Raw genomic sequence first — 19,837 nt, forward strand, 5'->3', positions numbered from 1 at the left:
GCACAGAGAAGTGACTTCTCTCAAGCCCCAGGGCCGAGGAGTACCATATTCAGACCTTGCCTCCCAAACCTTGGCCAGCCCCAAGCTGCAGCCAGGGCACCAAGTGGCATTTGGGCAAGAGCTCTTGAGCCCTCTCGCCATGAATCCAGGACCCCGAGCCAACAGAAATGACTAAGATGTCAGGGTTGACTGTCTTCCAAAGGACAACCTCCCAACTGGGGACCTAAAGTTCCCTGGTGACCAGACCCAAGAGAGCTGGCTTTGCTTCTTATATCTCTGCGGGCCAGTTTGTTCCCTGGGTTTCATGGAAATGCTGGTTCCCCGGCCTCTGCCCCACACTGGGGAATGCAGGAAGGCTAAAGGAAGTGAGCATGGACAGGTGGCCTCCACCCACCGTGCCAATGGCAAAGGGAAGAAACCGTATTTGGTAAAAAAAATCGCTTTGGATGTGGTCAGTTTGGGATGATGGGATCTATGAGGAGGTGCAGGAAGGAGAGAAGCAGACGTTTGTTGAGCACCCTCCTCCTCACCCCAGCCAGGTTGGCGTTCCCCTTTCGTAGACAAGGGACCCAAGGCTCAGCGTATTTTCCTGACCTTCCCAGGGTCTGACGGTAGCTGGGATCCATTGTTCTGCACCTTCCAGGCAAGACAGAACCAACCCATCCGAGGCAGTTCTCAAGGTGCCATAACTCAGCCCCACGGCTCCCCCACTGAGCCGAAGCCCCCTGAGGAGGAGGGGAGGGAGGGGAGGCGGGTTAGGAGGCGGTGTGGAGTACGGGGGCACACGTGTGGGTTCTGTACAAGCCACACGGGGTTCTTACAGGCGCCCTGGTAAGAACGCTGAACTTCAAGGAGGGAAATAGCTTTTTCAAATAGTGATGTGCTGCCTTAGAAGAGAGAGCTTTGTTTTAACCCTATAAAAAAAAGTTGAGGGGGGAAACAGTAAAAGGACTACTCTCATAGCTTTTATCTGGCTTCGCCAATGGCTCACGTTTGCGATATTTGTGCTCTCCCCTTCTCTCTCACTCTCTCTCTCTCTCTCTCTCTCGTGTGTGTATGTGTGTGTGTGTATATATATATATACACACACACACACATACACACACTCATTTAGAAATAAGATGTGGACCACATGCCACTCTGCCTCTGGAAAATCCAGTATGTGTTTTCTAAGAACTAGGACAGCTCTTCGACATACCCACAAACTTATCTTACCCAAGAATGGAACCTTATTTCAACATCTCATGTACCAGCCAGTAGTGAATTTCCTCAATGGCCCTAAAGTGTACTTTATTATTATTATTAATTATTATTATCATCATTATTATTATTATTATTATTTTAATCCAGGATCCAGCAGAGGTGCTCACGTTGCATTTGGTCACCCTGTCTCTCCGTTCCCTTCCTTCTAGAATAACCCCCCCCCCCCCCCCGCTTTATCTTTTAGGATGCTGACATTTTTTTTTCTTTTTCTTTTTTTTTTTTTTTTTTTTTTTCATTTTTCCGAAGCTGGAAACTGGGAGGCAGTCAGACAGACTCCCGCATGTGCCCGACCAGGATCCACCCAGCATGCCCACCAGGGGGCAATGCTCTGCCCCTCTGGGGCATCACTCTGTTGCGTCCAGAGCCATTCTAGCGCCTGGGGCAGAGGCCACAGAGCCATCCCCAGCGCCCAGGCCATCTTTGCTCCAATGGAGCCTTGGCTGCGGGAGGGGAAGAGAGAGACAGAGAGGAAGGGGAGGGGTGGAGAAGCAAATGGGTGCCTCTCCTGTGTGCCCTGGCCAGGAATCGAACCCAGGACTCCTGCACACCAGGCCGACGCTCTACCGCTGAGCCAACCGGCCGGGGCTGAAATTTTTTTTTTCAAGTGTAGACCAGTTGTCCCATAGAGTGTCCCACAGTCCAGATTTATCTGAATTTTTTCATCGGGATCACATCCATGTGAAACATGATGGCAAAAAAAAAAAACATGAAGGGATGGGAGTGCTTCCCTTTGCATCCTGTCCAAGGACCCACACTGCCACTTGGCCCATGACTGACAACACTAAATCTGAGTACTTCTCGTGGTTGAGAAGGGCTTTCAAAGACAGAGTCTAATGGCACATGTTAATGGTCTCAGCGAGCAAATATCTAACTCCCGTTTTTCTCAGCGTGCTGAGCAGGTTTCCTGTCTGTGAAGCCCGCGCCAGACCTTTCTCCATTCTCAAGCATGGTGAACTGCTGGGCTTCATACTTGCCCTGGGGACCAGGAGGAGGGGATATTGACATAGGCCAGCAGAGGCGGGAAAGGGGTGGCAAGGAAATGGTCTTGGGGAGTCCTTCCCGAGCCCTCCAGCCTCTGGCTGTAGGAACTGGTCACTGAGTCTCCTGCTGCTGGCCCAGGGGCAGGTCTAGCCGACGGGACAGACTGACGAATGCTGCCCATTCACCCAAAACCTTTCCTGAGCAGGCCAGTCTCTTGGGCACATTTTTTTTCCATTTGTCAGAATGTCCTTGGAGGACTCTGAGTGTCAAAAAGATTACGGTCCAAGATGCATGACGATCCTTGTGACCCCAAAGTTGTAGGTACGTGATCTTAAACTTTCTGATCTGAAATAGAGATCTGGATGACACCGATTTCTGAGATTCCCAGGGGAAACATTGCTACCGTGTTCCCCGTGGGCTAGCACCGATCTGTAGGAAGAAAGCACCTGAGACTGAGCTAGATCACCAGCCAGAGTGGAACAGGGAGCATACTGGAGAGTCGAATTAGATGTTTTAAAGTATTTTAAAACAGATACAGTATTTCCAAATGGTTGGCATACATGGTACATGTGTGTTTACATGTACACACACACACACTGACATATATAGGTATTCATTTTAATGATATTGCTTTTTTTTTCTTTTTTGTATTTTTCTGAAGTGAGAAGCAGGGAGGCAGAGAGACAGACTCTCTCATATGCCCAACCAGGATCCACCTGGCATGCCCAGCAGGGGGCGATGGTCTGCCCATCTGGGGCATTGCTCCAGTTGCAACTGGAGCCATTCTAGCACCTGAGGCAGAGGCCATGGAGCCATTCTCAGTGCCCGGGCCAACTTTGTTCCAATGGAGCCTTGGCTGTGGGAGGGGAAGAGAGAGATAGAGAGAAAGAAGAGGGGGAAAGGTAGAGAAGCAGGTGGGCGCTTCTCCTGTGTGCCCTGGCTGGGAATCGAACCTGGGACCTCCACACATCGGGCCGATGCTCTACCGCTGAGCCAACCGGCCAGGGCCGATATTGCGTTTTTAAAAAGAAAGAAAACAAGTTTGAATTGGCATTATACTAGATTATTAAGACATTCTGCCTTTGTTTGAATCAATTGGCATTTTAGGATTCCATCGATGAGTCTAGTATCTGCAGGCTACCACCACAAATGTTCTCTGGGACTCTTCTAAATGCCCTGGAATGCATCAGGTAGCTTTTAAAATGCCCTTGTGGAACCACCAGAATAAGATTTAAGGGAGAAGAAAGAAATGTAAGTAATACGTACCCTGGAGATGCAGAAATTGCTTCTGAAATCACCCTGATGTATGTAAAATTGAATCTAATTTTGAGGCATTAGGGAAGTGACTGTCTGGTTCTTGCATCAGTGCCTCGAGGAGGCTTCGAGATTATTTGCAAACGTGGAGGAAGCAGTGGGAGAGGCAGAGCAGAGGAAGAGATGTCTCGTTGGAAAAGGTCAGAGAAGAGCACGCCCTGAGCAGTTACTTCCTTCCTGAACAGGGGCGCCCTCGCCTGGTTCCAAGTCTGCGTTTCCCCCGCACTGCTTCTATTTTCCAGGGTCCTCTAGTCCAGGTCACTGCTGGGCTAAGTTCTGTAACATGCTTCCCATCAAACCTCTCGGTTTTGCATCAGGAACAGTGAACCGGCGGCGAGGGGGATGAGGCGTTGTGGTGTATGGGCCGTTGCTTTGACATTCTTGGGGGGGGGGGGAAGAGCGCATGTCCCATCTCAAGGACAAACAATGTGCATTGTTTTCAGTTTAAAGAAATGCTGAGTTTCATCAAGTAATCTGGTTTTGATCTTACTGCCCTGTGTGCCTGGTTGTTATAATTATTATTATTATTATTTTTTTCTGAGAACTTTCACTCACTCAGATCATTTGCTAGGTCTTTCTTCTAGCGCTTTCTTCCTATATCTGTGCATAACTCTTCATCTTTGTATCTTTTATTCATGGTGTCCTCTTCTCCTTGTTCATTTTCAGTCCAAGTCAGAATGCTTCAAAACCAGTCCCGGCTGAATTCCGATGACATGGGCTTTGGTTGTCGGCCCTTCCCATAAAGGCGTTTGACGGGCTCGCTTGCCCACTGGGGACCGTTAGTTAGCTCCGTGTCACTTTTCTCCTTCCGTTCTGTGGACTGTGTCTGTGTCTGGGAGTGAAGGCATCCATCTCTAACCAGCGTCAGACGCTGGGCCATCAAGTGCTCTGCTGAGTAAGGAAGCCGCATAGTTGAGGCCCCAGAGGGAGAACTCAGCAGCCATTTTCCCAGCCCTTGATATACGCCTGTCCCTGTGCCAGGAGTCTCGGGCACACTTTGGGAAAGGGGATAATTACAAAAATGAATAAAATGGGGCATCTTTGCACAAATAACAAATGTTTCTTCAAATCATTTTTTTGTAGTTGACAAAAGGCCTTTTGCAAAACACCGGAGCCCTAGAACCTGTTCTTGCACCGTGAGCTAGCTAGTAGGTTTATTCTTACCCTCACTTTACAGATGAGGAAACTGAGGCTCAGAGAGACACCCCCTCCCCCGTGCCCCAGATCACACAGGCATCTGCGCAGTTGCAGTAAGAATCCATCTTTTCTGATGTCGGTTAGGTTCTGTCCCCTCAGCTCTGCAAAGAATACGGGAAAATATCCACTGCAAGTACCCGCGATAACACAGCTGTAAGAGAAGTGAATAATCAGCAGCAGGAAAATGGAAGCGAATGCAAGAAGGTCAAGGTCAGGTTATAGTAAAACGGAATTATTGTATGTTAAAAAGTAATCTCAAGGTGCAGGCTGGTAATTTTTAAATTCCAGTGTAGCTCTGAGCTTCCTAGTAGCAAAAGCCCGATGAGGAACATAACTTTTGTTGGCACCGACTATGTGCTAGGTCGTATGCTTTATATAAATCTCACTCTTAAGCCTTCTGGAAACCCCATGCATTAAATATGATTCCCATTTTGTAAGTGTGGAAACTTCGTTTCAGGGAACTGAAGTAAATAAGCCTATGGTAGCACACTCATGACGAGTAGCGATGGGAGTGAGTTAGGGTCCTCCGATTCGAGACCCCACGTGTCTTCTCCCGGACCGACCCTCGGTGGCATCCCACCACTCCCCGATGTCCCCGAGGGAGGCTGCTGAGACTGAGAGAGCGCCTAGGTCCGCCTCTCCCCTTGATGGTCAGCAGCTTTGCAAACACCTGGGCAGATGCTGCTGCTATAGCTGTGCCCTGCAGGGAGGCCAGGAGCCAGGCACGGGTGTGGAGCTGTTCAGGTTCTCACGAGGTGCCAGGCTCTGTGAGAAGCATGGTCCAATGTGCCATCTTAGTCCATTTTCACAGTGACCCTGGACAGTGGGTCTGTGTCTTATGAAACCCACTGGCGGTTGAGACAGGTGGTGCTCAGAGACAGTGAAAGATCTTCGTTAACTCACGTGGTGAAGAGAGAGTGAGGTCTGGATCCCAGAGCAGGTTCCAGACCAAGTGCTTTCGTCTTTCCTCGAACCTTTAGCTTTCTCTCCACCGCAAAGCTGGGGAAGGCGAGAAGGGAGCTCGAGGCAATAGCCTGGCTGGACAAGTGCCTCATCTCGGCTCCTCTGTCTACTTCAGAGCCTGACACTTCCTAGAAGCTGGGACTGGAGACTGATGGTCCCATCCTTGGGCATTCCTGAGCTGGAACGAAGCCCTGGATTGGTAGTGAGGGAGGTGAGTGTGGAACAGCCTCTGTCCGCAGAGAGCTCGCAGCCTGGCGGGGCAGACAGGTGGTCCAGCCAGGAGCAGTTTTCCGCAGCCTGCTAGAAGAGCCACGCGACCCTTTCCCCTGACTTTGTACCTCCCATGTGACCACTGGGAGGCGGCGTGGGCAGCCTCAGGGGATATTTGCCACTGCTGAGAACGGTGAACCCTGAAGCCTGACACCTCGCCTGTCTTTCCGCCCAAGGACCGCATCCAGCTGTTTCTTCCAGGCTTGATACCCCACGGGGTGGTTCAGCCGAGATGGAGTTGGTGGTGGTAGAGGGGCTCACCAGGCAAGATTTTAACCCCATGATTTTAGGAACCTGTTATGTAACTAAAGCCATTCAAACGGAGAAGACAGAGCATGACTTTTAAAATGGAGTGGGGACTGGCTGGGGTTAGGGTAAACTCCTAAGGAGGCGTCCCTAACCCTTTCGGGAGGGGGATGAGCCAGCACAGAAACGGGTCTCTGGGGAAACCAGTGTGAGGACCGCGGCCTTCCCTGGGGAAACGGGGCTTGCTGCTGAAACCTTCCCTCCGTTCGGGAGCCTCTGGGCAGTCGTTCCCCCGGGGGCCGGTCACGCATTATCTGTAATCTCTACAACATTGCTGTCTCGATGTCATAAATAAGGGAGTCTAAGCTCGGTGAAGATAAAGACATTTCTGCTGCCCCAACTTGACCTTCCCCTCTTGTGCTTAAACCCTTCAGTGGCTCCTTGTTGCCCCTCAGGTAGGTAAAGGCTGAAATCCTCAGAGTGGATTCCTGGGCCCTCCAGGTTGCTGAGCAGTCCATACTCTGACCATTGCCGAACCATCTGGCCCATCTCATACTCATTGAGATTTGTTTGAATGAATGAATGAATAAGTGAAGGAAGGAAGGAAGGAATTACGGAACTGGATTTCAAACTAAGGTTTTCTAGCTCCAAGCCCATGTCAGGTTGCAAGACTTCTGGTAATGAATTCTGTCTTCTTTGAAGCTGAAATCTGCTCTTGTGACTTCCATTCATTCATTCATTCATTCCTGTTTTTGCACACAGGTATGTGTTGGTCAGCAACCACGAGCTGGCCCTTGTCTGGCCTCTGCTGTCACGCAGGGTAATGAAGTCAGTCTTTCTCTTTCTGCCTCCCCCGTCCCTCCCCCAGCCCTGTGCCCTGTAGGATCCTCCCCTCAGGCTGAGCAGTCCCCACATCAGCCATCAGCCTTCTTCGGGGACACATTTCTCTTTTGCAATCTGCTCAAAACGTTGATTGGCACCTCTGTCTCCATTTGTTCCGTATCTATGTCCACGACCAACATGAGCCTCTACACTGGGTATACCGGGAGTCATTGCTAGAAGTTCCGAGTGCTGCCGTCACCCTCATGCAGGATTCTTTTTTTTTTTTTTTTTTTTTTTTTTTTTTTTTTTTCATTTTTCTGAAGCTGGAAACGGGGAGGCAGTCAGACAGACTCCCGTATGCGCCCAACTGGGATCCACCCGGCATGCCCACCAGGGGGCGATACTCTGCCCATCTGGGGTGTCGCTCTGTTGCAACCAGAGTCATTCTAGCGCCTGAGGCAGAGGCCACAGAGCCATCCTCAGCACCCGGGCCAGCTTTGCTCCAATGGAGCCTCAGCTGCGGGAGGGGAAGAGAGAGACAGAGAGGAAGGAGAGGGGGAGGGGTGGAGAAGCAGATGGGCGCTTCTCCTGTGTGCCCTGGCCGGGAATTGAACCCGGGACTCCTGCATGCCAGGCTGACGCTCTACCACTGAGCCAACCGGCCAGGGCCACTCCTGCAGGATTCTAAACTGAGACTCAGAATAGAATCCACGACTCATGTTTGAATTAACCTCATCACGTACCTGTCTAGTGCAAAGCTCCTAGCTCCCAAACTAGGGCTGCTTCATTCAGCCCAGGCGAAGATGAATTTTGGGGCCCAAGTAAAGGACTTCATATTTTATCCAAGTGGTGTCTTCTTGTTAGAGTTGATCCTGTTATTCCAGCGTACTAAGAGATACACACACACACACACACACACACACACACACACGTGCACGCGCGTGAGCACACACACATTTTTAAAATCTCATTTAATCCTCCCAGTTTGGGTCCTTAAAATGTAATAATTATTAATATTCATAATACCAGTTATCATCTACTGAGCATTATTTATAAGCCCATTTCCAGCTCAGAGCTTTATATGCATTATCTTAGCACATTGTCATGTTGGGAGGATTGAATGAGTGTTATGATTGTCCCTGATGACTTGTAGGTGAGTAAACTGAGGTTTAAAAAAGCAGGGAACTTGCCCAAAGCTTCATAGCTTTCAATAACTGAGTTGGAACTTAAACCCACATCTGTCTGACAACCCTAAGCCCGTGGCCAAGACCACGCCACTCTACTGCGCTCGGTAAGGTAGATGTTATTATTCCCATTTACAGAGAAGAAACTGAAGTCCGCAGACACTGAGTCATTGGCTCAGAGCCGTGGTTCTCAGAACATGGTCCCCAGATGAGCAGCATCACATGGAAAATTTTTGGAAATAAATTTTGGGGCCTCACCCCAAACCTAGTAAACCCAAAAGTCACTGTTTTTAACAAGCCTTCCCGGTGAGGCTGACACACGTTCAGGTTTGAGAAACACTAGCACGTGGTAAGGCACAGGACTGTCAGACTCCCGTGCCTTGTTCTTCACGTGCTGAGTAGTCTCGGATAACAGCAGGGTTACAGGCATACCGGGAGAGCAAGGCGCTCACTGCCTCTTCCTCAAGGTGGGTTCCCCGAGAAGACATTGCCACTTAGAGGACCTGAAGGCTGCTAACACCTGTGCGTAGCTCTGAGGGTCCCCGAAGACCCGAGGTCCCCTCGCAGCCATCTCTGGAACTTTCTCTCCCTTTGTCTGAACAGCAGACATCCTAAGAGTCAGAATGGAACTCACAAGGAAAAGCAATTATGAGTCACACAGCGAAACCAAGAGCTGCACAGAACATTGTGAAGATGATTTTTTTTTCCCCCTTATTTTAATGCACAGAATTCTGTTAGCAGGCACAATTATATTTTCTGGTTGCTCCAGGATTAAATTGAATCTAGGAAAAGAATTGAATGTTACAAGCTCGCTACCTCCCGTTTTATTGAATATCTTACAGGGATTATTGAATATTTTGCAATCATCCACTTGACTGACAGATTAAAGGACACACTTATTAAGTTCCTGGCAACACAAAGTGGAAGGGAATTGTTTACCCCTTGGAAGTGACAAATGGAAACGTAAGTGGCCTTGAGAAAGCGGATAAATTGTCCATCGTTCCCACTAAGGAGTTAAATGAAGACAAGTGTCGGAGAAGAATACCAGACGCAAAAAGGATAGAATAGATCATCAAAACCAAAAGGTGTCACTGGACACCGTCTGATCCAGCTCCTCATCCGAAAGATGGAGGGTCGAGTCCCAGAGAATTTTGTCCAAGGCCATTCACTGAGTCACTAGCAGAACCTGGGCTAGAGTTGGGGGCTGTGACTGCTCTCGTCCTTGTCCTTGGGCCTCCTTCAGGGGAATGAGCTTTGGTCAGTAGTGGTTTGTCTTCTGATAGTTCCTGTAGACTCCCAATCTGATTGCTACACAAATGATCCTTTTTCTAATTCAACGGTACCTTTCATCTCCTGGTGATAGGAGGAGCCAAGGTGTTTAACTTTTCATGGAATGCTGACTACGTGCCACGTGGTGCAGGGTTTGTAAAGATAAGTAAGACACGGTGTCCACCTTCAGAGATATTCCTGTCTCCCGAGAGGAGATTTGGAAGTGGATTGGTTTCAATAAATGTGGTAAGTGATAGAGAAAGGCATGCCCAGTGCCCCAGAAATGCTGATCAGAGGCTCAGCAAGTGATTAAGTCTGCCTGAGTGAGACAGTACTAGGCAAGGAAGAGATTTTGATTTGAAAAGGGTACAAGAGGCAGAGTGTCTGGGGGAGGAGGGAGACAATGGCTTGCAGGTGTGAGGGGCCTGGTGGGCTCAGAGAAGGGGGTTTGGTGTACAAGGTGTACTCTTCAGCTCAGGTGGCCAGAGATGTGGAACCTGCCTATAGGACGTAACATCTGTAGCCCCATTACAGGAAGGGCGACCTGTTTGGAAATTAGAGTGACCCTAGTGTTCGGTGCCTCTGCATGTTGTTGGAACCTGGCCTCCTACTCTCTTTGGTTTGTGTCGACTCAGCTTTGCAGGGCAGATAAGTAGGGACAGCATTTTATCAGCTGAAGGCCTATACTTGGTGGGCTGTCCCAAGCATTCCTTCTCGATACCCTTCCAAAGGGGACCTCAGCAAAGCCACAAAGCTGAAGTTGCTTGTGACAACTGACGCCAGGCGGCTGGCTGCTGGCTGCTGGCTCTGTCTTGAGAAGAAAATCGAGTTGTTCTGTATACCTCACAGGTGGTCCTGGATTACAACAGGGCACTTATAAAGTACTTGCGGAAGTAATCGGAGATAAAGAAGGGATTTTGAAAATGTAAATACTCAGTTGCTAGGTAGCAGAGTAAACCGAGCTTAGAGGCCATTTTTTTTCCCCCTGTCAGCTCAAAGTTACAGCCTTGATAAGTTGGAAACATAGATAAAATACTTCCCCGAGCTGACATTCTTGTGAGTAATTACTGGACAGAGAGCACTTTACACACATCAATTCATTTCATATTCTCAACCGCTCCCCGCGGCAGGTTAGAGAAACGGAGGCTCAGAGAACCTGCGTGCCTTACTTGCGCACAGCACACGGCTACCAAGAAACCCAGCCCGCCTCTGGACCTGGGTTGATATGGTTGACTTAGCAGCAGCCCGTCCTTCTTGAAACACTTTCTTGGCTTGACATCTCCTCTCCCGGGTCTTCTCCTTCCTCCCCAGCCACCTCTGACGCCTCTTGATGGATTCCTCCTCTGGTTTCCGAACGCTAACCATGGGCGCATCCCAAGGCTGGATCCAGAATCTTCTCCGTTCTGCTTACACTCAGCCTAAGCGTGTGTGTGTGTGTGTGTGTGTGTGTGTGTGTGTGTGTGTGTGTGTGTGTGTGTGATGATGATGTTAACTTCACTAATGAGCACAGGAAGGGGCCAGATCGGGAGCTCAAGAGGGGGAGTCTGAGCCAGACAGGTCAGGTTTGAGGTGCTGCTGAGTCATTGAAGGGATGTCCAGCCCAGCAGGCAGTTAAATCCGTGGGCCTGGAGCTCAGCGGTGGAGTCTGGCCTGGAGGTGTGAACGTTCGCTGGGTTGTGTGCACCAGAGGATTAAAGACTTTGCCGTGAACAGCGGAGGCGTGCAGAGATGAAACGCATCGCCTGGGGTCACTCAGCAAGTCAGTGGAGAGGCGGGCAGGCCGGCCGTGGAACCAGGATTGACAGGGTAGGGGCGCTTCTGGAAGAGCAGTCAGAGAACGCTGAGGGCAGAGCAGGAGACTCTGACAGGGGTTGTGTGGATGTGGTCCAAGTGCAGAACCTTCTGGTCAGCCACCTGGACCAGACCCTGAGACGGAGCTCAGACTGTGGGACGGAGTTCATGGGGATGAGGTGACCTCATGACTGTTCACTCAGCCTGGATGATGACAGGGTCCCAGTATGTCATCATACCTTTTGGAGTCAACGTAGACGTTTCAAAGAGCCTGGAGTCTGATTTTATACATTAGTGGTTGGAGTGGATCTACGTACCTTAGAAACTCAATAAAAGAGGGAGTCACACGGTTGACTCTGCTGTAAAGATTGTCAAATTCACAAGTATTGACTCCATCCCCCTGCTGGCACCCTATTTTTTTTTTTTTTTGTCAGCCAATCTCTTGACGGTTTTATGCCTGGAAATACTTGGACATGTTTGATTTTTTGAAATGACTGTCATTCAGGTAATGTCTCATTGGGCTGGTTTCGTTTTTCTGAGGTTAAAACCCCTTTCATCTTTAGGGACTTTGATCTCCGTTAGATGAAATGCCCTCTGATCCACAGGTGTGACCGAGGCTCAGACGGGAAGAGTCCTTTTAGACTGGCGGAGTCACTGCTGCTTCTGCTGCGGTGTCGACCCATGGGGTCCTCCACTGAGTCTGCAGCCCGCTGGGCCCCACGGATACACGCATTTACAGAGCGGGTCCCTGGGCATCCTCTTATTAATGTCTCTTCTCATTCTGTCCCGTCACTCTCCTTTCAAACTGGTCCATCCACAGAGGTTTACCTAATAATTCGGTGTCATTATCATGCATTATTTGTAAAATGACTGCTTGCCTAGTCTTCTCTGCAGTGTTAACACTCAAATCTCACCATGCCACTGCCCAACCAAGAGCCTGTCCCTGGCTCCCCATTGCCCTCCGGATGAAGTTAAAATGTGTTTCATGGCTTCTAAGGCTCAGGATGGTCTGATTCCTGTCCACCTCTTGGGCTACTCTCTGACTTGCTCAATATAGTCCATTCCTATTGAATTTCTATTCTTTTAAAACACTAGATATTTTTCCAACATCATGCTTCTACAGTTCTGTTTCCTCTTTCTAGAACATTTTTCCTCTCTATCATTTATTGTTGACCCCCCTAGTGATCCTTCCTATCTATGATTAACTGTCACCTTTTGAGGGTTTCCCAGTCTACAATCTGAGTCGTGACCGTGTTTTGTTCTGTCTTCCTAATAGCACTATGTTTTAGTCCCTCCCAGCAGGACTCACCAGTGTCGTGAGTGCACACGTTTATTCACTTAAGACTTTTTCAGTTAAGATCTGCCTTCTTCAGTAGACGGTTAGCTCCAAAGTGCAGAGACCGCTTCTGTTTTGGCCACCACTGTACACCCGGAGGCGAGTATGGTGCTACAAGGGTCCATAAAACCACAAGGTTTTAAAGATGAAAAGTCTGCACCTTTCTCTGTTGGACTGGTCAGAGAAGTCCGAGCCAGTGAAGCCCAATGCAAGCCCAGACTTCTCTGAATCCACACCCTTCCAGAGGCACCATTGTCAGTGGGTTAATCCAAGATGCTTCCTAAGGACAACAAAGACCTTCATGCCTCTGAGAGCTGCATCTACTGCCGTCCTAGCCTTCTGAAGCAGAGAGCCAAGCCTGCAACCTTCGACCTCCTTGTCCATGACAAAACACATGTCCACCTATATGGGACTCTCCTAAAGCCACTACTTCCAGGATCTCCCCTGGGTGCTGATTCTGACCTCCTTTCTTAGTCCAGGAAGGTCCAGCATTGAATCCCACCTCTCACTTGCCCATTGCTGGGTTCTGCTATGACTCCGGTCTGGCTACCCTGGACTACGCCAAGACCTCGTTTAGGTCAATTACCCTTGCTATGACCTTGATGATTTCCCTACACCCCCCCCCCCCCCACACACACACACAGGATGTAGTACATTTATTCAGACTTATTACTTGGTCTCTGCTTTGTAAGAAGCCCAGTGTACTGTTGTTAGGATGTTAGCTGGCACCATCGCTTCTGTCATTGTTTTCTGAGAGCAATGTTGCCATTTCAACTGATCCTAGACATGGTGAGTGCGCAGTCGCCATCGTGAGCCATTTATTTAGCATGATAATTTATTAGTTTGCCCATTGTTTAGCAAATGCATCGCATTGCACTTTTTACTTAGCAGAATCACTTAATTAGTGTTTTATTACCGGAATCGACTGTCAATTATGTGGCTAATTCGTTTACTTAAGAAATGAATTTTTTATCTGGGTAAAGCCATTCAAAGTACATTGTTAACTCTTTTGGTGATTAAAGATTATTTGTCAATGGCAATTTATGTTATGAGGAAAATTTAGCCGTGTCTCTCCCTTGAAGTATCAGATGTTGGGAAAACATTTGGAGAAACAGAGGGTCGTTTGGAACCTTTCATGAATTAAGGAACTTTCATTTATCTGAATGGTTCAGAACACTTAGCAAACCTAAATAAAATTAGCTGGAGGGTCGTGCTTGGACCTCCTTGGAATAAATTATTATAATTGCGTATGTTTATATTGCTGTAATGTCTGTACATGCCCTTTTATGGACGTTGTTTCATAGAATTCTCGACAAAATATTGTAGAATGACATTGGGGTTTGTGGTTGGCAGTCTCTAAAATGGCCCAGGTCCTGGCTGGTGGCTTAGTGGATAGTGCATCCGCCCAGCATTTGGATGTCCTGGGTTCGATTCCCAGTCAGAGCACACAGGAACAGCAAGCATCTGCTTCTCTCCCCTTCCCTCTTCCCCTTCCCTCCCTCTTCCCCTCTCACAGCCAGTGGCTCAATTGGTTCAAGAGCGGCCCTGGGTGCTGAGGATAGCTCAGCTGGTTGGAGCTGAAAATGGCTCAGTACTGGAGCATTGGCCCCCGACAGGGTTGCCTGGTGGATTCCGGCCAGGGCACATGATGCAGGAGTCTGTCTCCTCTCTCACTTAAATAAATAACAATCTCCCCTCCTCTCACTTAAATAAATAACTAAATAATAAAACAAACAAATAAATAATAAAATGACCCAAATAATCCCTGCCTCCTAGTCCACATCCTTGTGTAATTTTGCCCTTGAATGCAGCCTGGATCTAGTCACTGACTTCTAATGACTAGGATGCAACAGTGTGTTGGGATGTAACTTTCAATACCAGACTATAAAAGGACTGTGGCTTTCCTCTTCTCTCACTCTCTCCTTTTCTTGCTCTGTGGGAGGCTCTGTTGGGGGTTACCTATGGAGAAGTCCACTGGGCGAGGAACTGAGGGCATCTCCAGCCAGCAGCCAGCAAGGAACCTAAGCCCTTGCTCCGATTACCCATGAGAAATTGGCTCTTCAAATAACCACCTGAGTGAACTTGGCGTCAGCTCCTCCCTGCCCCACCCCGCGCCCTGCGGAGTCTGCGGATTCGGATATATAACCACCCGATTAGCTTGAGGTAAACCTCACAGAAGATCTTGAGCCATTAAAGTGGCGCTCAGATTTCTGACCCACAGAAACTGTGAGATATAGTAGGTGTCGGTTTTTTTAAGTCGCTAAGTTATAGGGTTTCCCGTGTAGCAGTTAATACGCAGCTTAACAGGTGAGATGTTACAATAATTTACCGAAAGCCTGTTGGTTAATGAGTAGAAGTCAGGATTTAACCTCGGTTCTTCTGATGCATCTCAGAAGGTAGACTGTGAGGGTGGGGTGCCAGCTTCTTAAAGCACTGACCTCCCACAGCGCAACAGTTCAGAGTCTGTTTCTCTCTGACAGCAATTCAGCTTTGTTACCTTGGCTGGGCGGGGGGAGCCAGTGGGATTCTGGAGAAGCTGGTGAGCAGGCTAGTAGGACCGATTTTGACCATGTTTTCATCAAAAACGGAGTCAGAATTCCTTTTTCTCCCCCCACCTTGCCCCATCCCCCATTGAAGGGTTATAACACTAGTTTCCGAACTGAAACCGCTAAACCCTCGGGTCCAGGGCCTAGAGCCCAGGAATCTGTATTTCGGCTCTCTGAGTGACTCTTGTGCAACAGCAGGACGCAGGGTCCACTGTGTGAAACACCAAAGGCTGCCGTTCCAGGCATGACCTTCCATAGCTCCTCCTCTGAGGGTCTGCCGGACGGCACCTGGACGGGAACACCTGTGCTGCCGTTCCAGGCATGACCTTCTGTAGCTCCTCCTCTGAGGGTCTGCCGGACGGCACCTGGACGGGAACACCTGTGCTGTTCATTCCAGGCATGACCTCCTGTAGCTGCTCCTCTGAGGGTCTGCCAGACGGCACCTGGACGTGAACACCTGTGCTGCCGTTCCAGGCATGACCTTCTGTAGCTGCTCCTCTGAGGGTCTGCCGGACGGCACCTGGACGGGAACACCTGTGCTGCCGTTCCAGGCATGACCTCCTGTAGCTCCTCCTCTGAGGGTCTGCCGGACGGCACCTGGACGGGAACACCTGTGCTGTTCGTTCCAGGCATGACCTCCTGTAGCTGCTCCTCTGAGGGTCTGCCGGACGGCACCTGGACGGGAACACCTGTGCTGTTAGTTCCAGGCATGACCTTCTGTAGCTCCTCCTCTGAGGGTCTGCCGGACGGCACCTGGACGTGAACACCTGTGCTGTTCGTTCCAGGCATGACCTTCTGTAGCTCCTCCTCTGAGGGTCTGCCGGACGGCACCTGGACGGGAACACCTGTGCTGCCGTTCCAGGCATGACCTTCCATAGCTCCTCCTCTGAGGGTCTGCCAGACGGCACCTGGACGGGAACACCTGTGCTGCCGTTCCAGGCATGACCTTCCATAGCTCCTCCTCTGAGGGTCTGCCAGACGGCACCTGGACGGGAACACCTGTGCTGTTCGTTCCAGGCATAACCTTCCGTAGCTCCTCCTCTGAGGGGCTGCCGGACGGCACCTGGACGGGAACACCTGTGCTGTTGGTTCTTAGGGGAGGGTTAGGTAAATGTTCTTCCCGGAGCAAAGGACCTCGGCTTTGCTGGCTCGGGATTTCTGGTTTGGTTGGTTTTGAACAATGCTAAGCTTTTCTACCTCCTTCGCTCACTAAGAGCCTCAAGGACAGGGCTTGCTTTTTTATAAGCAACACTAGGGAAGTTGATGAACCAATGGTACTTCTGAACTGCAAGTTCCCTGAAAGACCACCCCCACGAACCACCCAAAGTGCAGGTTCGTGGACCACCAGCATCAGCCTCACCTGGGAGCTGATCACAACTGCAAACTCCCAGGCCCCATTCTGGACCCGCTGAATCAGAATCTGCATTTTAAACTATCCCCGGATCATGGGTATTAAAGTTTGAGAAGCATTGGTCTAATCTAACTCCCTTTTTCTTAATAAATCATTTCATTTTTAAATTTTTTGTTTTTTTCAGTTTTATTATGTTTTCCATTTTTATTTTTCATTTATGGTGTTGACCTGGTTACAAGTGTCCCACTCAGTAGAACACCCTCCACACACCACATTGTGCCCCCATGCCCCACACAAAGTCTCTTTCCACCCCATTCTCTCCCCTTCGCCCCCCTTAACCCACTTACACTCCCCTCCTTCCCTCTGGAAAGTGCCACCCTGTTGTCTGCACCTGTGTGTTAGGTAGATGTGATTGTGGCAAATCCCTTCACCTTCTTTGATCCTGTTCCCTTCTCCCCTTTCCCTCTGACAGCTGTCTCTCTGTTCCCTGTGACCCTGCCTCTATTTTGTTCCTCAGTTTATTGTGTTGTTTAGATTCCACATATAAGTAAGATTATATGGTATTAGTCGTTCTCTGCCTGACTTGTTTCACTTAGCCTAATAATCTCTAATATTTTGTTGAGAATTTCTTGAGAACTTGAGCATCTCTATTTGTCAGGGACATTGACCTATAGTTGTTTTGGGGGGTTTTTGTTTGTTTGTTTTTTGTAGTGTCTTTACCTGGTTTTGGAATTAGAATAATACATGTCTTGTAAAAGGAGCTTGGAAGTCTTCCCTCCTCTTGAACTTTTTGGAATGGTTTGAGAAGGATAGGTGTTAGTTCTTCTTTGAATGTTTGGTAAAATTCACCTGTGAAGCCGTCGGTCCCGGACTTTTGTTTGCTGGGAGTTTTTTGATAACTGTTTCAATTTCATCTGCTGTAATGGGTCTGTTCCAGTTTTCTAGTTCTTCCAGATTCAGTTTTGGAAGATTGTATGTTTCTAGGAATTTATCCATTTCACCCAGGTTGTCCAGTTTTTTTGGCATATCCTTTGTATTTCTGTGAGGTCAGTTGTTACCTCTCCTCTTTCATTTCTAATTTTACTTATTTGAGTCTTCTCTCTCTCTCTCTCTCTCTCTCTTTTTCTTGATGAGTCTGGTTAAAGGTTCGTCAATCTTGTTTACCTTTTCAAAGAACCAGCTCTTGGATACGCTGCTTGTGAAGCTGATGGACCCTGTCCTGTTGGTATCTGTGATGGCCACTGGACATGTTGGTTCTGGGCCTCATAGGAGGGAACCTGGTGCAGACCAGTGGAAGACACTGCCCGTAACTGGCCCTCGGCAACCTGTTTGGAACTATAAGCATTCCACAGTTTGTAGCTGCCTCTGCCGGCCTTAGATCCACATGGGAGGACCAAGCTGCACACGTAGGCTGGGTTTTACCAGCCTGGGGCCTGGGGGCAGGTCTACAGAAGACCCAAGGTTCCCTGAGATCAGCTTCCTGGCGCCTCTGTCTGCTGGCTGCTTGTTGGGCTCGGCCCCTGAGTAAACCCTGGGAGAGTAGAGAGGCTGGGGCTAATCAGGCGTCAGGGAAGGTGGTAGTTTGACTCCCCCCAGAGCCCCAGGTGTCCTGAATTTTCTCTCAGACCTTAGTGGGTGTGGCCTCTGAAACCCAGATACTTAGCCCACAGCCCAGACAGTTTCTACTGATTCTCCCCTGAAGGGAAAGCAGCAGTCAGTCCTCGGGAGAGTGGGGAGCGGGGCAAAGCTCTGGCCTCGACGCCAGACAACCGAGTCACTGTCCCCCGAGTCTGTCCAGCCCTCCAGTTCCTGCCCAAGGCTGCTTCTCAGCAGGGCCCAGTCCCCATGGTGGGGGGCAGTTGCTGCTGATGCTGCTGGGAGGGGGCGGTCCACCCGAGAAAGATGACGGCCCCAGTGTTGGAGAGTGACGCAGCACAGGGTCTTGGTGGCTGTCCCACCACATCTCTCCCTGGGCCGCGGCCGTCACACTCCCCTCTCTGACTCCAGTCTCCCAGCCCTCCCCCGCCGGAGCCCCGGGTAAGTGGCCATGCCCGAGACTGACTGCGGGGGCCTGTGGGGGGGAGCACGCGTCCTCAGCCCCCATCTCCGTCCAGCAGCCGGAAACCTCGGCTCCTCTCTCCTCCAGTGCAGTGTGGACACCGTTCCAGGCTCTGTGCTCTGGGCTGGGTGCCTGGCGGGGGGTGGGGTGGGGTGGGGTGGGGTGGGGGGGGCGGGGGGTGGTGGGGACCGCCTCTTCGCCCAGCGACCTTCCCACAGCGGGGAGGATATTTCTGGAACCTCAACCCCTGGGGGCGGGGCCGCCCTTCCCGCATCTCCGCCCTTCCCGCATCTCCGCCCTTCCTACTGGTCTTGTGGCTTCCTCTGTGATCCTTGGTTTCAAGACACCTGCCTCTTCCTTTAGTCCTGAGATGCTTTTTCAGGATGATTGTTCTTAAGTTTAGTTGTAACTCCAGTTTGGTCCCGGGAGGAGAGCAGCAGAACGGCGGTCTGCCTACCCCATCACCATCTTCTTGAGCCTACCTCCAACTCCCTAATTTTAAAGTGAAAGTAACTGTACATGACAATTTCGTGGCAAAACCAGGTTGAGAGCTGGGGGCCGGGGGGGGGGGTACTGCAGAACTGTTGGATTCATGCTCTGTTGTCTTTGTGGGGTGTCATATCCGCAGAATCCACTGAAGTTCACGGGCAGAGTCCGACCTGCAGAAATCGGGCCCGGGCTCCTCACCGCCCAGCGCAATGGCACACTCATTTCCAACAGCTGTTGCACATCTAAATTCCTCCCCACAGACAAGTTGACTCATCCCATTTCCCCCAGACGAGTTTACTCATTCCATTTTCTCTTTCCTTACACATCAACGAAGACAGGCAGAAAGTTGAACAACCTGTCAAAATGAAATTTTTCTGCAGCTATTCTGTATACCGTTGTATTACGATTGTGATGAATGAGAGAGAGAGAGAGAGAGAGAGAGAAACCAGACGTACCCATGTTTTCAGTGTGAGACATTATTTAAGGTTTTGTTGTTGCTGTTGTTGTTTTTATCACACATTGTGCCATGAGCTGGAAGTCTGGGGGTGCATCGATTCATACACAATGCAAGATGCTGGGCTGATTGTATGTAGTGTGAGCGTAACTCTGAAGCCTGTGAGAAACTCGAAGTCATGTCCAAGCACAAGCTGGAGTCACGGGGAAGCGGACAACCTTCGGTCTGAGAGATGCTCGTTGGATCTGGGTGTCACTAAAATCACTAGAACCCATCTGGGGAAAGGAAGGCGTTTTCAGTAA

At 49.8% G+C, this 19,837-nt stretch overlaps 1 protein-coding gene across 13 annotated transcripts in view; it reads left to right on the top strand.

Annotated features, from left to right (window-relative positions):
• Positions 1-19,837, top strand: part of PTPRT (protein tyrosine phosphatase receptor type T) — a 966,224-nt gene that overhangs the window by 854,015 nt on the left and 92,372 nt on the right. The window lies entirely within an intron of this gene.

This window comes from Saccopteryx leptura, chromosome 5 (assembly GCF_036850995.1).
Source record: "Saccopteryx leptura isolate mSacLep1 chromosome 5, mSacLep1_pri_phased_curated, whole genome shotgun sequence".
Taxonomy (NCBI): Eukaryota; Metazoa; Chordata; class Mammalia; order Chiroptera; family Emballonuridae; genus Saccopteryx; species Saccopteryx leptura.